This window comes from Bos taurus, chromosome 5 (genome assembly GCF_002263795.3).
Source record: "Bos taurus isolate L1 Dominette 01449 registration number 42190680 breed Hereford chromosome 5, ARS-UCD2.0, whole genome shotgun sequence".
Lineage (NCBI taxonomy): Eukaryota > Metazoa > Chordata > Mammalia > Artiodactyla > Bovidae > Bos > Bos taurus.
In genome coordinates, this window is record NC_037332.1 from 14,584,966 (window position 1) to 14,610,367 (window position 25,402).

Consider the following 25,402-nt stretch of genomic DNA (forward strand, 5'->3'; position numbering starts at 1 on the left):
CCATGCATGTAGAATAAGCAAAAAAAAAAAAAAAAAGTTAGAAAAATTATCAAGAATCTTCTCTTTATTATTATTGATCAAATATAGTAGTTCAAAGTTAAAATCTAATTATTTGGGACACTTGCTATTTAAAAGAATACATCCCTTGTCATGCTAAGTTATTAGTCAGATCATTCAACAGGCAGATCAAAGTCTGAGCTGTGGGCCACTTTCAGAAAGGGGATACCATATGTAGGTTTAGGGGGAAAAAAAGATTAAGTAGATTCTCCCCTTTGATGAAATCAGACCTCTGCACACTTGCTTTATTCCCATTGCTCTTCCACTGGTGCTGACACTCTTTTCCCTGCCAGAATATATAGATATGTGCTTAAGGGTACACACAGAATTATGTGAAATTCATCCTTATGTTAACTAAAGCTCTACTTATCTTCTACAGAAAAAAAGAACATATTGGAATGCTAATCTGGTAAATAATTTTATATCTAATCTCATTGGTTTTCATACAAATGTTTCAAAATTCTCAAACATTGGTTCTTTGCCTACCTGTAACTACAAGGTAGTGATACAGAGTAGATGAAAAAGCAGCACTCGATTTTGACATGGAATAAATATTTGCTAGAAGAACATAGGAGGGTGTTGGATTCAATTACTACATACTGGCAACTGACTTGAACTTGATTTATTTATTCATTCATTCATTTGTTCAACAGTTACTGAACTCCATGCCCCACAGTGTATTGTATAACTTGGTTCAGAGGTAAGACCTGGTCTTTGCTTTAAAAATGGAATGCAATTATCAGCTAGTAAGAGATGGAAAGATTTTTTTAAAAAATAGGATGCAATGTATGAATTTCCCTGGACATGCAAACATATGCAAAACTTCCATAGAATAAATAGAATGAAAATTTCTTCCTTCTGAAACTAAGTAGCCAGTATTCACTTGTGTTAGTCTCTCAGTCCAACCAACCATTGATGGCATCACTGACTCAATGGACATGAGTTTGGGTAAACTCCGGGAGTTGGTGATGGACAGGGAGGCCTGGTGGGCTGTGGTTCACGGGGTCGCAAAGAGTCGGACACGACTGAGCAACCGAACTGAACTGAACTGAGCCTCAGTCATGCCCCACTCTGTGGCCCATGAACTGCAGCCCACCAGGCTCCTCTGTCCATGAGATTTTCCAGGCAAGGAAACTGGAGTGGTTTGCCATTTCCTTCTCCAGGGGATCTTCCTGACCCAGGGATCGAACCTGGGTCTTCTGCACTGCAGGCAGATTCTTTACCAACTGAGCTACCAGCTGCTGCTGCTGCTGCTGCTGCTGCTAAGTCACTTCAGTCGTGTCCAACTCTGTGTGATCCCATAGACGGCAGCCCACCAGGCTCCCCCATCGCTGAGATTCTCCAAGCAAGAAGACTGCAGTGGGTTGCCATTTCCTTCTCCAATGTATGAAAGTGAAAAAATGAAAGTGAAGTCGCTTAGTCGTGTCCAACTCTTAGAGACCCCATGGACTGCAGCCCACCAGGCTCCTCCATCCATGGGATTTTCCAGGCAAGAGTACTGGAGTGGAGTGCCATTGCCTTCTCCAGGGAAGCCCCATATTCAGTAAAACTTAGCTTAATCAGTTCCCTATTTTGAGCATTCTATGATTTTGATTGTGTAATATCTTTTTTTTTTTTTTTTTGCCTTAAAATTACACAAGAATGTGCATTTATATGGAGAAGGAAATAGCAACCCTCTCCAGTATTCTTGCCTGAAAAATCCTATGGACAGACGAGCCTGGCAGGTTATAGTCCATGGGGTCTCAGAGTTGGTTATGACTGAGCGACTTAAGCATGCATGTGCATGTGCATTTAGAAATGAAATCCCCATGGTGATATCCACATGGCATTTCTGGAATATACAACTAATTATGTTTCTCTGTGCTTAAAGCCCTCCAGTACCCTCTCCCCCCTGCCACTGAGGACAGAGCCTTTCATGACTCAGGCCAAGCCTTTACCTCTCATGTTCTGCCTTCACATTTTGCTTTTCTAAAATCAACCTTCTCAATTTTCCTTGCACTGCACTACTGTTTGATTCAACAATGTGGAGCTTCTTATATCGTCCTCAAAATCAAACTATGATTTTTTATGCTTTGGAATATTTTTTGCGCTGTTTACCATGCCTAGAATACCATCACAACTTTTCCCTCTGTTAAACTGTGCTGCTGCTGCTGCTAAGTGGCTTCAGTCGTGTCCGACTCTGTGCGACCCCATAGATGGCAGCCCACCGGGCTCCCCTGTCCCTGGGATTCTCCAAGCAAGAACACTGGAGTGGGTTGCCATTTCCTTCTCCAATGCATGAAAGTGAAAAATAAAGTGAAGTTACTCAGTCGTGTCCGACTCCTAGTGACCCCATGGACTGTAGCCTACCAGGCCCCTCCATCCACGGGATTTTCCAGGCAAGAGTACTGGAGTGGGTTGCCATTGCCTTCTCCCTATTAAACTCTACCTGTCCTTTAAAACTTCTTATATCCACATTCTGTGAAGCCTTCCCTGAGAACTGTTCAGTTCAGTCGCTCAGTCGTGTCCGACTCTTTGCAACCCTATGAATCGCAGCATGCCAGGCCTCCCTGTCCATCACCAACTCCTGGAGTTCACTCATGAGGCCTGTTACCCACTGCTAATTGTACCCTCAGAATTGCATTTAAGTTTTCCTTTGTTACTTTTTTGGTGGTGAGCACTCTAGTGTATAAAGAAGTAGAAATAGAATATTGTACACGTGAAACTTACATAATGTTTCAAGAAAATGTTTCCTCAATACAAAATAAAATTTTAGAAAGTTTGCTTTTTGCATTTCCTTTGGTTACATGTTAAATGTTTGCTGATTTCATTCTGTCTCTACCTGGCTGGAGCACTTTGAGATAAGAGACATAACATTCATTTATATTTCCATTTTATCTCTCACAGTATTGGTGATAGTAGTTGTTCATAAATATTAATTAATTGAAATGAGTTTAATTTGGCCATTTTAAAAGTTACTGGGTTTTTTTTTTTTTGGTTTGTGCCAAATGGAAATGTTTTTTAAGAATCTACAGTTTGCCTCTCAATAAGAACTAATTGGTCAGATTTTCCTAGCACAAACTAATCCATGATGTTATATTAGATTTATGTTAAAACTACATTAATGCATTAAGATTACTCTTCAAAACAGGAAGCACACCTCAAAGGATATGATCTCAGTATAGCTAACTTATTTTTTAAGCTCACAACCTCGACATTGAAATATGTTATAGACAGCTGACTCTTTTATTATATTTTCACTTGGAACCACTTTTTAAAACTATCAACATTTATCTAACTTTCATTCACACCTCCAGGTCCGGGAACTATGTATCTTTTTTCCCAATAGAGTAATTACTAGTTAACTATATGAAACTTATGCATTTTTAAATGGTGGAGACTCAATCTGACAAAGAAAATTGGTTATTTTAAAAGGGAAACATTTCTATTTATTAGAAAGTGATATGGATACTGTAAATGGCATTTCAGGTCAGGTACCAATTATTTCAGATGGAAAGGGAAATGTAAAGAATTCAGTAATATTACAATGAAAGTTCATACTGGCGCTCCCTGTCTATTGGCGTGTGTCAGTGTATCACATTTCAACCTCACTGAAATAACACATCGGTCCAGGTTTGTGTATCTAACTTTTGAGAAATCATAATATCCATAATGATTGCTGGATATTATTTGAATTATTTATTAATATTTGGGTAATTTACCTGTCATTGAGAAATATTTTTATTCTCATTAAGTCATCCTGGCAAAAAAATAAAATAAAAATAATGATTAAATTAGAATATTTATTTATATGCCAGAAAGCTTCTCTAGTCATCACAGTGATTTGTCTGTATGAGAATGGGGAAGATACATTTTAAGGAAGAATTATGTCCTGAAGGTCTGCGCATTTTAAAATTTGGAAAAAGAAATCCTAATGTTCCTAAGTCATAGGCTAATTTTTAAAAATATAAATAAATAAAATTAGGATACTAGTAACATACAAAAGCTATAGTTGAGTAGCAGTGTCATCAGCACCAAATCATAAAGACAGAGGAGTCAGCTCTAAAATAAACTTGGAGGTGATTTATTCTACACTAGTTTAGTTTGGAAACTTATTTATAAAGCTGGTAGAAATTATAACTTTTAATATACTTTTAACTCACCAAAGGACACATATGGACCTATGATAAAGGAATAGCAAATATCAGGACACCTTCTACCTTTAAAAGTAGTCATCTGTGTTCTTGGAATTGAAAGCAATGTTTTGTGACAGTGAACGTGTGGTTGGAAATGAAAACAGAGGACTGTGTTAAAAAGCCAGTTTCACTAATCAACATAATAGTACTAAGTACCGTCTGGATCCTGTGATTCTGTACTGTGTTAATATCATGACCTCTAAAGCTTCCTTCATTTGCATCTTCAATTCTCATCCTTTATCAGTCAATTCCAAGAAGACCTCTTGCATACTCTGTGTTCCTAACCTCATGTTCTAAACCCCAACTAGAGTGATTTTATGATCCAATCCTCAATACTGTTACTGCCTAAATCTGGACACTGGACAATTTTATACACAGATGTTTATAGATGGTACAACATGGAGATATTATTTATCTGGAAAACACAACAGTAAAAGATTGATATAATATCCAATCTTGTTACCAGCTTTTAAGTCAGTATTAGAAAGTACACATCTTATATACCAACATAGGTCTCCATATCCATGCTGCAAATACATCAGAGTCACTCTGGTTGGAATATGCATTGTCCATTAGAAATATATGCATGTGTGCATGTGAGCTCAGTCATGTCTGACTCTTTGTGACCCTATAGACTGAAGTTCACCAGTCTCCTCTGTTCATGGAATTTTCCAAGCAAGAATACCCGAGTGGGTAGTCATTCCCTTCTCTAGGGGATCTTGCAAACCCAGGAATCAAACCCAAGCCTCTTGTGTCTCCTATGGCTTCTTCACCAGTTGAGCCACTGACTTTGTGAATGATATTTGATGAAAACAAATTAGGTGATTAATAACTACCCAGGGATAAGGGATGTGGAGAAACATTGTTATAAATTTGTTGTCAAGTCTGGTATAAATTAAAAGATAGATTTATTAACAATACTTGCCTAGTGCCTTTTGCCATGGTTATTTGTAGTGAAGATCTCCAAACATATTTACATGACCTACTCAGTTTAGTTCAGTTCAGTCTTTCAGTTGTGTCAGACTTCTTTGCAATCCCATGAATCACAGCACGCCAGGCCTCCCTGTCCATCATCAACTCCCGGAGTTCACCCAGACTCACATCCATCAAGTCAGTGATGGCATCCAGCCATCTCATCCTCTGTCGTCCCCTTCTCCTCCTGCCCCCAATCCCTCCCAGCATCAGAGTCTTTTCCAATGAGTCAACTCTTCGCATGAGGTGGCCAAAGTACTGGAGTTTCAGCTTTAGCATCATTCCTTCCAAAGAAATTCCAGGGCTGATCACCTTCAAAATGGACTGGTTGGATCTCCTTGCAATCCAAGGGACTCTCAAGAGTCTTCTCCAACACCACAGTTCAAAAGCATCAATTCTTCAGCGCTCAGCCTTCTTCAACAGTCCAAATCTCATATCCATACATGACCACAGGAAAAACCATAACCTTGACTAGACGAAACTTTGTTGGCAAAGTAATGTCTCTGCTTTTGAATATGCTATCTGGGTTGGTCATAACTTTCCTTCCAAGGAATAAGCGTCTTTTAATGTCATGGTTGCAGTCACCATCTGTAGTGATTTTGGAGTGCCAAAAAATAAAGTCTGACAGTGTTTCTACTGTTTCCCCATCTATTTCCCATGAAGTGATGGGACCAGATGCCATGATCTTTGTTTTCTGAGTGTTGAGCTTTAAGCCAACTTTTTCACTCTCCACTTTCACTTTCATCAAGAGGCTTTTTAGTTCCTCTTCACTTTCTGCCATAAGGGTGGTGTCATCTGCATATCTGAGGTTATTGATATTTCTCCTGGCAATCTTGATTCCAGCTTGTGTTTCTTCCAGCCCAGCGTTTCTCATGATGTACTCTGCATATAAGTTAAATAAGCAGGGTGACAATATACAGCCTTGACGTATTCCTTTTCCTATTTAGAACCAGTCTGTTGTTCCACGTCCAGTTCTAACTGTTGCTTCCTGACCTGCATACAGATTTCTCAAGAGGCAGATCAGGTGGTCTGGCATTCCCATCTCTTTCAGAATTTTCCACAGTTGATTGTGATCCACACAGTCAAAGGCTTTGGCATAGTCAATAAAGCAGAAATAGATGTTTTTCTGGAACTCTCTTGCTTTTTCCATGATCCAGCGGTTGTTGGCAATTTGGTCTCTGGTTCCTCTGCGTTTTCTAAAACCAGCTTGAACATCAGGAAGTTCACACTTAACATATTGCTGAAGCCTGGCTTGGAGAAGTTTGAGCATTACTTTACTAGCATGTGAGATGACTGCAATTGTGCAGTAGTTTGAGCATTCTTTGGCATTGCCTTTCTTTGGGATTGGAATGAAAACTGACCCTTTCCAGTCCTGTGGCCATTGCTGAGTTTTCCGAATTTGCTGGCATATTGAGTACAGCACTTTCACAGCATAACTTTCAGGATTTGAAATAGCTCAATTGGCATTCCATCACCTCCACTAGCTTTGTTCGTAGTGATGCTTTCTAAGGCCCACTTGACTTCACATTCCAGGATGTCTGGCTCTAGGTCAGTGATCACACTATCGTGATTATCTGGGTTGTGAAGATCTTTTTTGTACAGTTCTTCTGTGTATTCTTGCCATCTCTTAGTATCTTCTGCTTCTGTTAGGTCCATACCATTTCTGTCCTTTATCGAGCCCATCTTTGCATGAAATATTCCCTTGGTATCTCTAATTTTCTTGAAGAGATTTCTAGGCTTTCCCATTCTGTTGTTTTCCTCTATTTCTTTGCATTGATTGCTGAAGAAGGCTTGCTTATCTCTTCTTGCTATTCTTTGGAACTCTTTATTCAGATGCTTGTATCTTTCCTTTTCTCCTTTGCTTTTCGCTTCTCTTCTTTTCACAGCTATTTGTAAGGCCTCCCCAGACAGGCATTTTGCTTTTTTGCATTTCTTTTCTATGGGGATGGTCTTGATCCCTGTCTCCTGTAGAATGTCACGAACCTCATTCCATAGTTCATCAGACACTCTATCTATCAGATCTAGGCCTTTAAATCTATTTCTCACTGACACTGTATAATCATAAGGGATTTGATTTAGGTCATACCTGAATAGTCTAGTGGTTTTCCCTACTTTCTTCAATTTAAGTCTGAATTTCAAAATAGGGAGCTCATGATCTGAGCCACAGTCAACTCCTGGTCTTATTTTTGCTGACTGTATAGAGCTTCTCCATCTTTGGCTGCAAAGAATATAATCAATCTGATTTCCGTGTTGACCATCTGCTGATGTCCATGTATAGAGTCTTCTCTTGTGTTGTTGGAAGAGGGTGTTTGTTATGACCAGTACATTTTCTTAGCAAAACTCTATTAGTCTTTGCCCTGCTTCATTTCGTATTCCAAGGCCAAATTTGCCTGTTACTCCAGGTGTTTCTTGACTTCCTACTTTTGCATTCCAGTCCCCTATAGTGAAAAGGACATCTTTTTGGGGTATTAGTTCTAAAAGGTCTTGTAGGTCTTCATAGAACCATTCAACTTAAGCTTCTTCAGCGTTACTGGTTGGGGCATAGACTTGGATTACTGTGATATTGAATGGTTTGCCTTGGAAACAAACAGAGATCATTCTGTCGTTTTTGAGATTGCATCCAAGTACTGCATTTCGGACTCTTTTGTTGATCATCATGGTCACTCCATTTCTTCTGAGGGATTCCTGCCCACAGTAGTAGATATAATGGTCATCTGAGTTAAATTCACCCATTCCAGTCCATTTCAGTTCGCTGATTCCTAGAATGTTGACATTCACTCTTGCCGTCTCTTGTTTGACCACTTCCAATTTGCCTTGATTCATGGACCTGACATTCCAGGTTCCCATGCAATATTGCTCTTTACAGCATCGGACCTTGCTTCTATCACCAGTCACATCCACAGCTGGGTATTCTTTTTGCTTTGACTCCATCCCTTCATTCTTTCTGGAGTCATTTCTCCACTGATCTCCAGTAGCATATTGGGCACCTACTGACCTGGGGAGCTCCTCTTTCAGTATCCTATCATTTTGCCTTTTCATACTGTTCACGGGGTTCTCAAGGCAAGAATACTGAAGTGGTTTGCCATTCCCTTCTCCAGTGGACCACATTCTGTCAGATCTCTCCACCATGACCCGCCCATCTTGGATTGCCCCATGGGCATGGCTTAGTTTCATTGAGTTAGGGAAGACTGTGGTCCTAGTGTGATTAGATTGACTAGTTTTCTGTGAGTATGGTTTCAGTGTGTCTGCCCTCTGATGCCCTCTTGCAACACCAACCGTCTTACTTGGGTTTCTCTTACCTTTGGCATGGGGTATCTCTTCACGGCTGCACCTACTGCTAGGGCCTTAATCCAGTATTGTACTAAAGCAGCCAAATGTGTTCTCTATACATCGATGCTGGAAATATGGAAAATATTTATAAACATGGTGAAAGTATGATATCCTTCCTGATACATCAAAAAATTGACAAATACAGTTGTAATTTTAATTTTGAAAATCAGGCCACTCTTAAATCATGTACTTAAAATCCATTGCTAAGAATGTTAGGGTTTGTAGAATACTTTGTATAATCAAAAATGCAAACTGATCAAATGAGCACACCATAAAACCAAGTAAAACAATCTATCCATACAGTATCTTTCCGTGTTTATATCATTTATATTGTATGTTACATTTGAAATAATTGACCACATGAGGAAGTGAAAAATATTACTGCAATATACATAACATAGACTTAAAATAGAGTGGTATTTTGTTTGTCAGATTGTGCTGATACTTTTTTCAGTTTAGAAATATCTTTAATTTTTTTAATTAAGGCATAAACACAGCCTACAAAATCTGATACACAATTATTTTAAAATACAAGTCATTTCTTCTAGGCAAATTAGTATAAGTTCAGAAAGTTCAACCAAATTTTAGAAAGGATTAAAGCCATAGTTGACTAAAATTAGTTTAATATTCATATCCTATTATTTGGCACTTATATGAAACAGATTTAAGATTTCTAAATGGTTTGAAATGTTCAAACATTCTTATGGTATGGTTCGTATAATTCTAAGATATGTCCTTTTCAGCTTAATGTATGCTTGATATTATGAAACATTTATTTATAGTAATAGAAATCCACTCCTTTATTTATTCATCTATTTTGATATTATGAAGCAATTATTTATAGTAATAGAAATCCATTCCTTTATTTATTCATCTATTAAGCTCATATTTCTTCATTGCCTTCTTTTGCCCTACACTGAATTGTTTTTAGGAATGTGATATATAGTAAGTATCTGGCTCTTTTACTCTAGAAAGTATAAATTTCTTTGAGAAAAAGGACCATTTTTTATACCATGTGTTTCTGGTACCACAGAGTTTGAGTGCAAGATCAGATCAACAACAAAAATACTTCATTCCTTTAACTAGCTGATTTTGTTTTTAGGGTTTGATACAGATTCTAAGAGGGAGTGCAGAGAACATCTCTCTCTGTCTCTTCTCCTCCCCACCCCTTACCCTTTACTCTCTCTTTCTTCATAGATGTTGTAAACTTGAAATTGCTGTCTTTAATAACTGGGAAAGCCTGCTTCAGAATGAATTCTATCTACACAGGGGTAAGTTTAGACAAGATGTGCACAAAGCAGTTACATCCACTGGAAGTCAGACAATATATAGAGTTCAGTCAAATTTGAACCTGATTTTGAGCAAAAAATGGAATATCAATAGCTATAGATGAACAAGAATTATATTTCAGGCCTGTTGTTCAGTTGCTCAGTCATGTTTGACTCTTTGCGACCCCATGGACTACAGCACACCAGGCTTCACTGTCCATTAGCTCCTAGTTTGCTCAAATTCATGTCCATTGAGTCAGTAATGCCATTCAACCATCTCATCGTCTGTCATCCCCTCCTCCTCCTGCCCTCAATCTTTCCCAGCATTGATGTCTTTTCCAGTGAGTCGGCTCTTCACATCATGTGCTCAGAGTACTGGAGCTTCAGCTTTAGCATCAGTCCTTCCAGTGAATATTCAGGACTGGTTTCCTTTAGGAATGACTAGTGTGATCTCCTTGCTGTCCAAGGGGCCCTCAAAAGTATTCTCCAACACCAGAGTTCAAAAACATCAGTTCTTCGGTGCTTGGCCTTCTTTATGGTCCAACTCACATCTGTATATGACTACTGGAAAAACATTTTAGACTATACAGACTTTTGTTGGCAAAGTGATGTCTCTGCTTTTTAATATGCTGTCTAGGTTGGTCATAGCTTTCCTTACAAGGAACAAGCGTCTTTTAATTTCATGGCCGCAATCACCAGCTGCAATGCTTTTGGGAACCAAGAAAAAAAAGTCTGTCACTGTTTACATTTTTTCCCTGTCTATTTGCTATAAAGTAATGGGACCGGATGGCACTTAGTTTTTTTTTTTTATTATTATTATTTTATTTTTTTATTTTTAAAATTAAAAAAATTTCAGGTATACACGTGTTCCCCATCCTGAACCCTCCTCCCTCCCCCCTCCCCATACCATCCCCCTGGGCCGTCCCAGCGCACCAGCCCCAAGCATCCAGCATCGTGCACTGAACCTGGACTGGCATCTCGTTTCATACATGACATTTCACATGTTTCAATGTGGCACTTAGTTTTTTAAAAGTTGAGTTTTAAGCCAGCTTTTTCCTTCCCTCCTACATTTCTCTCTTCCTTCCCTCCTGCTTTCCTTCCTTCTCTCTCTTTTTTTTCCTTTCCTTTCTTCATTCCCTTCCTTTCTCTCTCCCTTTCTTCCTACTTTAAGCATTTTGAAAACAACAACTATAAACGATAATGCATATTGAGAATAAAGATGAAGACTCCCTATCCTTTAGGACCAGAGGGTCAAAATGTGCTACATTTACATTTCTTTTATGGAAGTGAAAATTATTTTTACAAAAAACCCAACATTTTTCTGTCCTTCTAATAATTCAGATAATAAAGCAATTCTAGAAATATATATGTTTTTAAAAGAATACACTTTATAGAAGGTGGTTCTAAATCCTTAAAGTATGTCAAGAGAGCATAAATTATAAATTGCCTTAACTTTATTTGAACATAATAACTTAAATAAAAAAGTAGAAGAAAAATATGTTGCTTTTTACAGGAAATATGTAAATTTGTTTGTGACTGTATGATACAATTAATAGATACTGTCTGATTTCACTGCTATGCTATATGATATGCATCTTGATAATAATGGTTTTAGAACTTTATTTAAAAACTGTATTGCTGATTATTTTCCATATAGCTCACAATTATCAAACAAAATTTGTGAGTACAAAATCAAATATAAAGGCATTTTGTTTCCAAAAAATAAATAATATTTTTTTAGGGACAGAGGGATAATGTATAAATATATTTAAAACTTATACACACACATATAAAAACACACAGGAAAAGTGTTCTTACTTGTTAAAAGGACAGTTTCACTTTAATGTGACAAAATTTCAATTTCAACTAATTTTAATGATTCTGAGATATTAAATTTATTTTTTAAAACAAGACTTCTTCAAAACAGTGTAATATATATTTTTTTATATTGCCACCTTTGGAGCTGCTTACATTTTATAGCCAGAAAATACTGCTGACAGATAATTAAAAATGTTAGTTTAATAACATTAAGACAAAATGGAGACTAGCGTTAAGATTTGAGATTCAAAGTTATTTCTGTTCAATGTGCTTTATTTTGTTATTTTAACAATTTAATGTTGGGCTGTGGCCAAAAATGTTTTTCTACTATTATAAGCTGTACCTTTAAGATAATCATTTCATAATTTTTGCCTTTTTAAAAAATGAAAAAAAAGTTTCTCTATATGTTAGTCTAATTAATTAAATGGCTTAAATTAGGGTAGTAAGATGCAATTATTCATTTTATTTAACATAGAATTTGCATAATATTATTTTAACAGATATTAATCCACACAGAAATCAGATTGATTATATTCTTTGCAGCCAAAGATGGAGAAGCTCTATACAGTCAGCAAAAACAAGACCAGGAGCTGACTGTGGCTCAGATCATGAGCTCCTTATTGCCAAATTCAGACTTAAATTGAAGAAAGTAGGGAAAACCACTAGAGCATTCAGGTATGACCTAAATCAAATCCCTTATGATTATACAGTGTCAGTGAGAAATAGATTTAAGGGCCTAGATCTGATAGATAGAGTGTCTGATGAACTATGGAATGAGGTTCGTGACATTGTACAGGAGACAGGGATCAAGACCATCCCCATAGAAAAGAAATGCAAAAAAGCAAAATGCCTGTCTGGGGAGGCCTTACAAATAGCTGTGAAAAGAAGAGAAGTGAAAAGCAAAGGAGAAAAGGAAAGATATAAGCATCTGAATACAGAGTTCCAAAGAATAGCAAGAAGAGATAAGAAAGCCTTCCTCAGGGATCAATGCAAAGACATAGAGGAAAACAACAGAATGGGAAAGACTAGAGATCTCTTCAAGAAAATTAGAGATGCCAAGGAAAACATTTCATGCAAAGATGGGCTCGATAAAGGACAGAAATGGTATGGACCTAACAGAAGCAGAAGATATTAAGAAGAGGTGGCAAGAATACACAGAAGAACTGTACAAAAAAGATCTTCACAACCCAGATAATCACAATGGTGTGATCACTGACCTAGAGCCAGACATCCTGGAATGTGAAGTCAAGTGGGCCTTAGAAAGCATCACTATGAACAAAGCTAGTGGAGGTGATGGAATTCCAGTTGAGCTATTTCAAATCCCAAAAGATGATACTGTGAAAGTGCTGCACTCAATATGCCAGCACATTTGGAAAACTCAGCAGTGGCCATAGGACTGGAAAAGGTCAGTTTTCATTCCAATCCCAAAGAAAGGCAATGCCAAAGAACACTCAAACTACTGCACAATTGCATTCATCTCACACGCTAGTAAAGTTATGCTCAAAATTCTCCAAGCCAGGCTTCAGCAATACGTGAACCGTGAATTTCCAGATGTTCAAGCTGGTTTTAGAAAAGGCAGAGGAACCAGAGATCAAATTGCCAGCATCCACGGAATCATGGAAAAAGCAAGAGAGTTCCAGAAAAACATCTATTTCTGCTTTATTGACTATGCCAAAGCCTTTGACTGTGTGGATCACAATTAACTGTGGAAAATTCTGAAAGAGATGGGAATACCAGACCACCTGACCTGCCTCTTGAGAAACCTATATGCAGGTCAGGAAATACCTGTGGCGGATTCATGTTGATGTGTGGCAAAACCATATTAAGAAATAAAAATATAAAAATAAAAAAAATGAAAAAGTAAAAAGAAGAAGAACTGGACATGGAACAACAGACCAATTCAAAATAGGAAAAGGAGTACATCAAGGCTGTATACTGTCACCCTGCTTATTTAACTTATATGCAGAGTACATCATGAGAAATGCTGGGCTGGAAGAAGCACAGGCTGGAATCAAGATTGCCAGGAGAAATATCAATAACCCAGATATGCAGATGACACCACCCTTATGGCAGAAAGTGAAGAGGAACTAAAGAGCCTCTTGATGAAAGTGAAAGAGGAGAGTGAAAAAGTTGGCTTAACGCTCAACATTCAGAAAAGGAAGATCGTGGCATCTGGTCCCATCACTTCATGGGAAATAGATGGGGAAACAGTGGAAAAAGTGTCAGACTTTATTTTTTTGGGCTCCAAAATCACTTCAGATGGTGACTGCAGCCATGAAATTAAAAGACGCCTACTCCTTGAAAGGAAAGTTATGACCAACCTAGATAGCATATTCAAAAGCAGAGACATTACCTTGCCAACAAAGGTCCATCTAGTCAAGGCTATGGTTTTTCCAGTGGTCGTGTATGGATGTGAGAGTTGGACTGTGAAGAAAGCTGAGCGCCGAAGAATTGATGTTTTTGAACTGTGGTGTTGGAGAAGACTCTTGAGATCCCTTGGACTGCAAGGAGATCCAACCAGTCCATTATAAAGGAGATCAGTCCTGGGTGTTCTTTGGAAGGAATGATGCTAAAGCTGAAACTCCAGTACTTTGGCCACCTCATGCGAAGAGTTGACTCATTGGAAAAGACTCTGATGCTGAGAGGGATTGGGGGAAGAAGGAAAAGGGGACGACAGAGGATGAGATGGCTGGATGGTATCACTGACTTGATGGACATGAGTCTGAGTGAACTCCAGGAGTTGGTGATGGACAGGGAGGCCTGGTGTGCGGCAATTCATGGGGTCGCAAAGAGTCGGACATGACTGAGCGACTGAACTGAACTGAACTGAACTGAATCCCACTTTACATTCTCTGTTTAAACATAAGAGTAAAGCAGCTTTTTCAAGTTTGATTTGGAAATTTTCTCTGAAGACTTAAGATAAAAATGATATTCATTACAGTAGAAATAAAGATTATTCTATTATTGCAGTAGAGGAGGGCAAGTTATAAAAAGTACTATCTATTTTTTTTTAAGTCGAGTATGATGGATGTTAAATTTTGGCAAAAACATTCTGCTTTATTGAGATGATCATATTGTTTTTATTCTTTAATTTGTTAATGTGGTGTATCAAAACATACTGTCTTTAATCAATATTCTACCACTTTTCTTGAAGTCTTGCAACTCTTTGGATAATTTCCAAAGTTCTGAACAGGTGATTTTTAACAATCAATATTTTTCTCATAGCTCTTATAGAGAAGTAGTTTACTGTTGTCCTTAATGCATCATTCCAGAAATACTATGTTCCACCCATTTGAAGGCCTGGTTTCTATTCTGTTTATTGACTTTGCCTCCAATGGAAATTTTTTATTAACACAGATGCTATCCCCTTACCCTTAGTGGTTGGAGCCTTTCCTGTTGGTCATAACTGGGTCAAGATGAAAGATCTATATATAGATGCTGGGGTCAGTTACAAAGAAGATATTAAAGATTATGGCATTAAACGTGCTAGACTATATATTATTTAAGATTGCATTGGCAGAGAATTCATTTCTTGTCTGCTGATATTTTGGGGGAATAAGGAACTGAGATAAAAGGGAAATGTTATTTGTCAGAGAACATACATTAATCAAGAATTCTAAATGACAGGATGCTGAACTCAAATGCTAGAGTAAAATAAAACCCCATATGATGTCATCAGAGCTCCATTCCTTCCAATCTTAATGAAGATAAGTAGAAAAAAAAAATGTGAAGGGAGAGAGCCACTCTATATCCATCATCTACAATAGTCAGAGTGTACCTTCTAGTTAACACAAATGACATAAAGAAATCATACAGGTGTAATAGCATATAGGCTAGGAAGGCAGTTATAATAAAAAACTAATAAAAGCTTTCCCCAGGGTGTGCTTTGCTAAGTTGCTTCAGTTGTGCCCGACTCTGTGCAACCCTATGGACTTCAGCCTGCCAGGCTCCTCTGTCCATGGGATTCTCCAGGCAAGAATACTGGAGTGGGTTGCCATGCCCCTTCCAGGGGGTCTTCTCAACCCAGGGATCGAACCTGCATCTTTTACGTCTACCTGCATTGGCACTCGGATTCTTTACCACTAATGCCACCTGGAAATCAATCCTGAGAGTTGGACTAGAGTAAATAATAGCCGTATATATTAACAGAATAATAATGCCAGTTTCTGCAACATACAGCCCTCCAGTTTTACAGGCTTATCATACAAAGTGTATTTCTCATTCACATCACATCCAGTGTGACTCAGGTGATGCATTTACATGACATGTACACACTGCTATATTTGAAATAGATAACCAAGAAGGACTTTCTGTAGAACACCGGGAACTCTGCTCAATATGGGGAAAGAGTTTGGAAAAGAGTGGATACGTGTGTATTTATAACTGAATCACTTTGCTGCACACTGAAACACACAACATTGTTAATCAACTCTACTTCGCTAAGAGATAAAAAATTTTAAAAAAGAACTCTGTTCTAAGTAATGACTGAAGAACCCAGGTTGTTTCCATCTTACAACTCTACCTTCTTAAAATTGTTTCCAGGTCTAAGAGGAGAAAAGAGAATGAAGTGAAGAGATCTACTCACCTTTGGCTGCCTTAAACCAGAGTGACTCATCACTTCACTTCTTCTTCCTGTAAATTGGTGATAAATCACCACCTTTACCCAGTTGACATATGAGGTCTCTGAAGTATAAGGGAACACTTGGGTATCTGATGAATGGCTAGAATCTCTCCTAGACCCTTACAAGCTAAAAGCCAAAGAAAAACCAACTGTGCAAGGAAGTCTTCTATTGTGTTCCTGATCTAGTTTGATAGTTCCAACCTCCACAAAGTCATTTCTAGCAGTTAGGGGCAGTTTCTGGAAGCTTTCTCCTCTCAGTTAGGGACTACTAAAACTTTAAAAATGTCTACTTAATTTAGCTTGTTCTTTATATATATATATATATATATATATATATATATATATATATAATGGCGATGGTCAGAAGTCCATGTCCAGTTTTACTCTATAAGAAAAGTTTATGGAAAGTAAGTTTTGTATATGCGTTCTCACTAGTGTCCTGCAAGCTGTGCGGGTGGCTGTAAAAACAAAAAAAAGGTTTTGTATTGAGTCTAGTTTTAGCACTGATACAAAAGTTAATTGTAAGCCTTGAAAGGGCAATGACAGTATCTCTTAAGTTTTTTTTTTTTCTTTCACTCGTGGTAAGAATACAACATGAGATCTGCATTTTTAACAAATAGGACACAAGACAGTGTCATTAGCTATGTATAAAAATGCTGCTCATCTTGTATAAATGAAAATTTGAACAATCCCCAGCCTCCCCCTCTCCCCAGCCCCTGGCAACCACTATGTTACATTCTGCTTCTGTGAATGTGACTGTTCTAGATACATACCATAGGTGGAATCATGCCAGATTTAGCCTTCTGTGTCTGGCTTATTTCACTTAGTTATAATGTCTTCCAGGTTCACGCATACTGTTGCACATGGCAGGATTTTCCTGTTTTCTAAGGATCATTCCTCTTTCTTTTGCCCTAAAGTTTCTTACATCTAACATAATGCCTACCAAGCAAAACTAATTCTGTAAATGCTTATTGAATAAATTAACTTTTGCTAGACTAAATAGGAACACCACAGTCAGCTCTATTACTTTTTGTGTGTTCTATTTCTCATTACAAATGAGATCATCTGTTTTTGCATCTAGAAAAAAGATAAACATTTTTCTAGATTTCACATATATGCATTAGTATACAATATGAAATTTGATTTCAGGCAAATTTTAGATTTGCCTCATAGCAAACATGACCTTTTCAAAAAGTTACTTATTTTACCACTTATAGCTCAAGTTTTATATCTATGACATAGCTAGTTTGTAGGGCTGCTGTGATGTTGAATAAGACAAAAATGTTTTAAAATATTAGCACAGTGCTAAAAGTATAGCAGCCTTTCAACAAATGTAAGTAGTAATAATAGTTCTTTAGGATTTCATCAGTAGGTTTTGGTTTTGCAATAGTAGGTAGGGGAAGTATTCCTCAGAATGATAAAATATCCATTCCCATAAGGATTATAACATAGTAATTCTTTCTGCAGTTATCTTCATAACATAGTAATTATAACATAGTAACTCTTCTGCAGTTAAGTTTTATGGTTCAGTATCCTGAGTAGTCTGTTGTTAAATTTCATGGTTAAATAAATGGGTAGCATAATAGGATTACCTAATGTTGTATTATTTAATTGGAGTGGTACATTTTTATTTCAAGAAAGATGAATAAAAGATCCCAAGTAAGTTTGTCTTTAGATATGAAATGTTTACGTGAATACATAATATTGAGTATACTGGGTCACTGCACTGGCTCCTATGCATCAACAGTGCATGTCTGATTTTATTTCCATTGGTAATGTTATTTAATGTCACATTTCTACATATTTTTAAATTAAGAAAAAGGGCATCAAAAGGCCTTAATTCCATTTTATACTCCAAAAAATGCCAACAAAAAAGTCTGTGTTGTACTGGAAATAAGACATGTTTAACTAATAAATGCCACAGGATTTACTTCAAAACTATAGACTAATATTCTGTTATGAATGTACACTTTGAGGATTAGTCTGTGGGTACAGGAAACAACATGTTCAAGAGATCTCCTTTTCAGAGCAATAAAATACCTAGAGCATTATGAGGCTTAATTGAATAAAAGTTCACCATATACACATTTATAAGCTTACAACTCTTAACAAGTTAAAGCTTCACCAAGAATTCAACGTCAAATAAAAATTAATTTCTACCAGCAGTGTTTGCGTGAAACCCTAATCCAGATAGGATGATAATACTAACATCTACACATTCTTTGTTCAAGTCACAATTGCCCTACATGAATTTATTTTTTTTTTAATTCTTTTTTTTAAATTTACAATATTGTATTGGTTTTGCAATTTAAAAATGCGTTTCTGTTTTCTTCTTTCTTCCTAAAGGAAGTGTCATAAGTAACTGGCATGACATTCTCAAGACATTGTTTTCCAAAGGATAAGACTTTTAAAATTCTATTTCCCTGGAAGGAAACTTATCTTAATCTAAAATAGTAAAACATACATACATAGCTGCAAAATATTCTTAGTGTGTCTTAAATTAGCAGTAGGAATGTAAGGGACTTTCCGTGTGGCTCAGTGGTAAAGAATCTGCCTGCCAATATAGGAGACACAGGTTTAATCCCTGGGTCTGAAAGATCCCCTGGAGAAAAAGATGACAACCCACTCCAGTATTCTTCTCTGGAGAATTCCATGGACAGAGGAGTCTGAAGGGTTACAGTCCATGGGGTTGCAAAGACTCGAACAGGACTTAGTGACTAAACAGCAAAAGGAATGTATACCTGTGGCGGATTCATTTTGATATTTGGCAAAACTAATACAATTATGTAAAGTTTAAAAAAAAAAAAAAGAATAAGTATGTTAGTTCAGTTCAGTCACTCAGTCATGTCCAACTCTTTGCAACCCCATGAACCACAGCACGCCAGGCCTCCCTGTCCATCACCAACTCCCAGAGTTTACCCAAACTCATGTCCATTGAGTCAGTGATGCCATCCAACCACCTGATCCTCTGTCGTCCCTTTTCCGCCTGCCCTCAATCAGCATCAGGGTCTTTTCAGGTGAGTCAGCTCTTCGCATCAGGTGGCCAAACTATTGGAGTTTCAGCTTCAACATCAGTCCTTCCAATGAACACCCAGGACTGATCTCATTTAGGATGGACTGATTTGATCTCCTTGCAGTCCAAGGGACTCTCAAGAGTCTTCTCCAACACCACAGTTCAAAAGCATCAATTCTTCAGCACTCAGCTTTCTTTACAGTCCAACTCTCACATCCATAATGATTTCTGGAAAAAACATAGCTTTGACTAGTTGGACCTTTTTTGACAAAGTAATGTCTCTGCTTTTTAATATGCTGTCTAGGTTGGTCATAGCTTTCCTTCCAAGGAGTAAGCATCTTTTAATTTCATGGCTGCAATCACCATCTGCAGCGATTTTGGAGCCAAAAATAAATAAATAAATAGATAAAGTCTGCCATTATTTCCACTGTTTCCCCATCTATTTGCCATGATGGGACGAGATGCCATGATCTCAGTTTTCTGAATGTTGAGCTTTAAGCCAACTTTTTCACTCTCTTCTTTCACTTTCATCAAGAGGCTCTTTAGTTCCTCTTCACTTTCTGCCAAAAGGTAGTGTTATCTGCATGCTGCTGCTACTGCTGCTAAGTCACTTCAGTCGTGTCCGACTCTGTGCGACCCCAGAGACAGCAGCCCACCAGGCTCCCCCATCCCTGGGATTCTCCAGGCAAGAACACTGGAGTGGGTTGCCATTTCCTTCTCCAATGCATGAAAGTGAAAAGTGAAAGTGAAGTCACTCAGTCATGTCCAACTCCTAGCGACCCCATGGACAGCAGCCCACCAGGCTCCTCCATCCATGGGATTTTCCAGGCAAGAGTACTGGAGTGGGGTGCCATTACCTTCTCCATGTTATCTGCATATCTGAGGTTATTGATATTTCTCCCAGCAATCTTGATTCCAGCTTGTGCTTCTTCCAGTCCAGTGTTTCTCATGATGCACACTGCATAGAGGTTAAATAAGCAGGGTGCCAATATATAGCCTTGACATACTCCTTTTCCTATTTGGAACCAGTCTGTTGTTCCATGTCCAGTTCTGACTGTTGCTTCCTGACCTGCATACACGTTTCTCAAGAGGCAGGTCAGGTGGTCTGGTATCTCCATCTCTTGAAGAATTTTCCACAGTTTATTGTGATCCACACAGTCAAAGGCTTTGGCGTAGTCAATAAAGCATAAATAGATGTTTTTCTGGAACTCTCTTGCTTTTTCCATGATCCAGCGGTTGTTGGCAATTTGATCTCTGGTTCCTCTGACTTTTCCAAAACCAGCTTGAACATCTGGAAGTTAATGGTTCATGTGTTGCTGAAACCTGGCTTGGAGAATTTTGAGCATTACTTTACTAGTGTGTGAGATGAGTGTACCACAGCCTTTGACTATGTGGACCACAATAAACTGTGGAAAATTCTGGAAGAGATGGGAATACCAGACCCCCTGACCTGCCTCTTGAGAAACCTGTATTCAGGTCAGGAAGCAACAGTTAAAACTGGACATGGAACAACAGACTGGTTCCAAATAGGAAAAGGAGTACGTCAAGGCTGTGTATTGTCACCCTGCTTATTTAACTTATATGCAGAGTACATCATGAGAAATGCTGGGCTGGAAGAAGCACAAGCTGGAATCAAGATTGCTGGGAGAAATATCAGTAACCTCAGATATGCAGATGATACCACCCTTATGGCAGAAAGCGAAGAACTAAAGAGCCTCTTGATGAAAGTGAAAGAGGAGAGTGAAAAGTTGGCTTAAAGCTCAACATTCAGAAAACGAAGATCATGGCATCTGGTCCCTTCACTTCATGGGAAATAGATGGGGAAACAGTAAATACAGTGTCAGACTTTATTTTTTTGGGCTCCAAAACCATTGCAGATGGTGATTGCAGCCATGAAATTAAAAGACGCTTACTCCTTGGAAGGAAAGTTATAACCAACCTAGATAGCATATTCAAAAGCAGAGATATTACTTTGTCCACAAAGGTCCCTCTAATCAAGGCTGTGGTTTTTCCAGTGGTCACGAATGGATGTGAGAGTTGGACTGTGAAGAAAGCTGAGTGCTGAAGAATTGATACTTTGAACTGTGGTGTTGGAGAAGACTCTTGAGAATCCCTTGGACTGCAAGGAGATCCAACCAGTCCATTCTGAAGGAGATCAGCCCTGGGATTTCTTTGGAAGGAATGAAGCTAAGCTGAAACTCCAGTACTTTGGCCACCTCATGGGAAGAGTTGACTCATTGGAAAAGACTCTGATGCTGGGAGGGATTGGGGGCAGGAGGAGAAGGGGACGACAGAGGATGAGATGGCTGGATGGCATCACTGACTCAATGGACATGAGTTTGAGTGAACTCCAGGAGTTGGTGATGGACAGGGAGGCCTGGCGTGCTGCGCTTCATGGAGTCGCAAAGAGTCGGACACGACTGAGTGACTGAACTGAACTGAACTGAGATAAGTGCAATGTGCGGTAGTTTGATCATTCTTTGGCACTGCCTTTCTTTGAGATTGGAACGATAACTGACTTTTTCCAGTCCTGTGGCCACGGCTGAGTTTTCCAAATTTGCTGGCCTATTTAGTGCAGCACTTTCACAGCATCATCTTTTAAGATTTGAAATAGCTCAACTGGAATTCCATCACCTCCACTAGCTTTGTTAGTAGTGATGCTTCCTAAGGCCCACTTAACTTCACATCCCAGGATGTCTGGCTCTAGGTGAGTGATCACATCATCATGATTATCTGGGTCATGAAGATCTTTTTTGTACTAGCAATATTAAAAATATTTTTATTTATATTAATTCAGTGATGATTCAAAATCTCCTGTAACAAAGCATAGCTTATGGCTTACACAATCATTAAACATCAGCTGTATACCTATTACGTGAAGTGCATGTTGCTTTCTCATTTATCAAAAATAAGGAGAGGATGGATTAAAGCAGAACTAGTGTGTTTGTTATAGATGATAATTTTGTAGATTAAGTTTTTAGAGACTAAGATATTTTACTCATTTTTTATGATTAATTCCAAAAATGTATAGTAACTATTTTAAGATGGGTAATTATGAACTAAACTATGTTTTAGTTCATAAGTGCATACTGTTTTAATTTAATAAGTGCAACTGTGTCACCCAGATAATCCATGAGAAAGGAGATTTTAAATATATTCAATTGTTTGTACCAAAGTGGTATTCCCTCTGTTTCTGCTTTGATTGTGGTTCAACTTAAGATGACACATGCTGAGAAAATAGAGTTATTATGACTTTATTTGTCTTACTTGTCAAATGATTTGAAGCTGAATTTAGGTTAGCAGCATTTAAAATTCCAATTGAACTGTGAACAACTGAAGGAATTTTTCGAGAAGGATGGAAAGAAATGAATATCGTCATCCTAGATCCACAGGAAAAAAAGAAAAAAAAAAAAAAAAACGGGCTATGAAAAGTGTCCCTATGTTCCTCATACTTTTTTCTTTTTCTTCTTTTCCATTTTAAATGTTTTTTTGATGTGGACCATTTTGTACAGTCTTTACTGGATCTGTTACAACGTTGCTCTAATTTTATGTCTCACATTGTTTTGGCCACAAGGCCTGTGGGGTCTGAGGTTTCTGACCAGGGATGGTACCTGCACTGGTAGACAAAGTCTTTCACTGGACGGTGAGGAAAGTCCCTCTTCTCTTCCACTTTGAAATCTATTCACAAATACCATTCTCGCTTTTCTCCTTTGGTTTTTAGAAAGAACAGATCCCTTAACCTCTCAGTGCCTCACTTTTATCATCTACAAAATAAGGGAGCAGGATTAGAACATGTGATCCACGAAGTTCAGGGTAAGTAAGAACTACAACAGGGAGCATGTTAAGGAGTCCCCAGACCTGCGTCAAAAATTCTCATTCTCTCGGACTGGGTAAACCTTTGAAATTGTTTTTTTTTTTTTTTTTTTAAATAAGCTCTTCAAGATTTTTGGAGCAGATTGTCTTCAGACCCCATTGTGAAATCTGAACATAATGAAAATTTCTCTCTAAGCCTCTTGTCTCCTCTCATCAACCCCCAAACATCGTTTTCTTTAGATTCCATAGAAAGAATGAAAACTGATTTTCTGGCTTACAAAAGTGAAATAGAATTTTGTCATAATTAAAGTATTCCAATTCATCATTCAATTTGTTAACACCCATGTGGAGGTATTAAAACCTATGGAGAGGCCATTCTCCAAGTCAGCACAGCATTGCATGTGAAAGCTGCCTCTGCACAGTGATCATATTGCCACTCAGGGAGCATTTCACTGAGCATTACACAACTCTACAGGGATGCTATCACACTAGCAAAGCAAGCAGTCAAATTTGAAACTGTGCTGATCTCTAAATAACTTCAAGGTTATGACAAAAATGAAATCAATATACAGCTTGTCTTTTTCATTTTGAATTTCAGTTTGTGCTGGGACATCAAGAGCAATCAAAATTACACAGTTTTAGCCTAAAGGAGATTCGAGATATTATTACACACATTTCTATTCCCTATAAGGTGTTATGAGTCCTGTTTTACCAGTAATCAGGATGTATTCCTGTTTGCATTCTTATTGCACTGACTCACTGTAGACACTCAAAACTGTTCACTAGTGAATGAGGGAATACATGAATGGAATAGAATGAATGAATCCCATTTATTGATGTCCATGGTTACAGAGAAGCAAGTAAGGTACCTGACATCACTTACTTGTTAAGAAGCAGAACTAGGTGTAGAATTTATGCATATTTCCTGAGTCCCAAGAGAGGCCTTTAAAAATTTGTGCTGTGGTTCTGTAGCACTTCCCAAGTGGTTCTAGGGATAAAGAACCCACCTGCCAATGCAGGAGGTGTAAAAGATGTGTGTTGGATACCTGGCTCAGGAAGATCCCCTGAATTCTTGCCTGGAGAATCCCAGGGGTGGAGGAGCCCGATGTGTTATAGTTCCATAGGGTCACAAAAGAGTCAGACACAACTGACACACCATGATTCTGTAGACAGAGCTCTTAAGTTTTCACAAAATGGGTTGAAACCTGCCTCTTGCTTCTCCACTGCCACCTTAGACAACGTAACTTGAAATACTCAGGGTAGTAAATTATACGTAAGAAATCTTGCTCCTCATAACCTGCCTAATTGAAAACCCAGAAAGTTTTAGATTTTTTTCTGATGATAGTAGACCATCACTGCCCATCTTGTGGCAGTGACATAAACTGGTTATAAATAATGCTCTGAAATTATGTGGTTCATAACTTAAGAGTCATTTTTACTTGTGGGATTTGTATCAGAAAGTGAGACTTGATAGTTCCTATCACAAGAGCTCAAGTTTGTATGATCCAGATCTGCACAGAATGCAGCCACAGTTTTGGCAGTGTAATTCTGGGACAGAGTTTCCAAGTAAGTGGGATAAGGCTGTCTCGGCTCTCTCATCTGGCCACTGGCTTTGTGTATGGCCTTGTTTGATAACAACATGAGTAACGAGATCTCCAACACTTAATGAGGATTAAAGAACTGGATCATGACCTTAGTAATCCCTGGATGTTCAAGGTCCTTCCTGTAAGGTCGAACAAGTGGGTGCTATGAAAAGAAATCAGAAAGTGGCTTTTGTTTTTGCCTCTAGGGGGAGAACTTTCTTGCCTCTAGGTGAAAACATGGGCAATCTGGTGATTTTACATCTTACCTGTAGGTCATTAAAACTGCCTTAAATAGACATCACAAAAGAGCATCAATTCAATGTTTAGAACATCTGTTTCTATGTAGTAGTAAAAGCTGTTGATTTCATTCACAGGTATAGCCAATCTCTCTCAGCTCTCCTTTTCATCATAGCTGTGCTACCTCAGGGTTGAAATAGAAAGTGAGAGGAGCAAGCCAGGTCTTCCTTGGCTGGTATTCTTGGTTCCCAGGCTCATTCTTTATGCACGTACCAGATATCTAAAACTGACCATGTCCTGTTTAGCTGTGTGTGTACATTCTTCAGAGCTTCCTTATTCAGAGGTAGTTCCCTCAGTCTGAGCAATTGCCTCTCTCTTTTGTAGATTCTTGCTTAATCTTGCAAGCCCAAAGAATATAGTGCTATCTATCACTTAATGCTGAGGTGCTTCTGCTCTTCTAAAATTATGCCACTGGCCAAGACCTAATGTTATCTGCATGTTAGCTCTCTTTTACA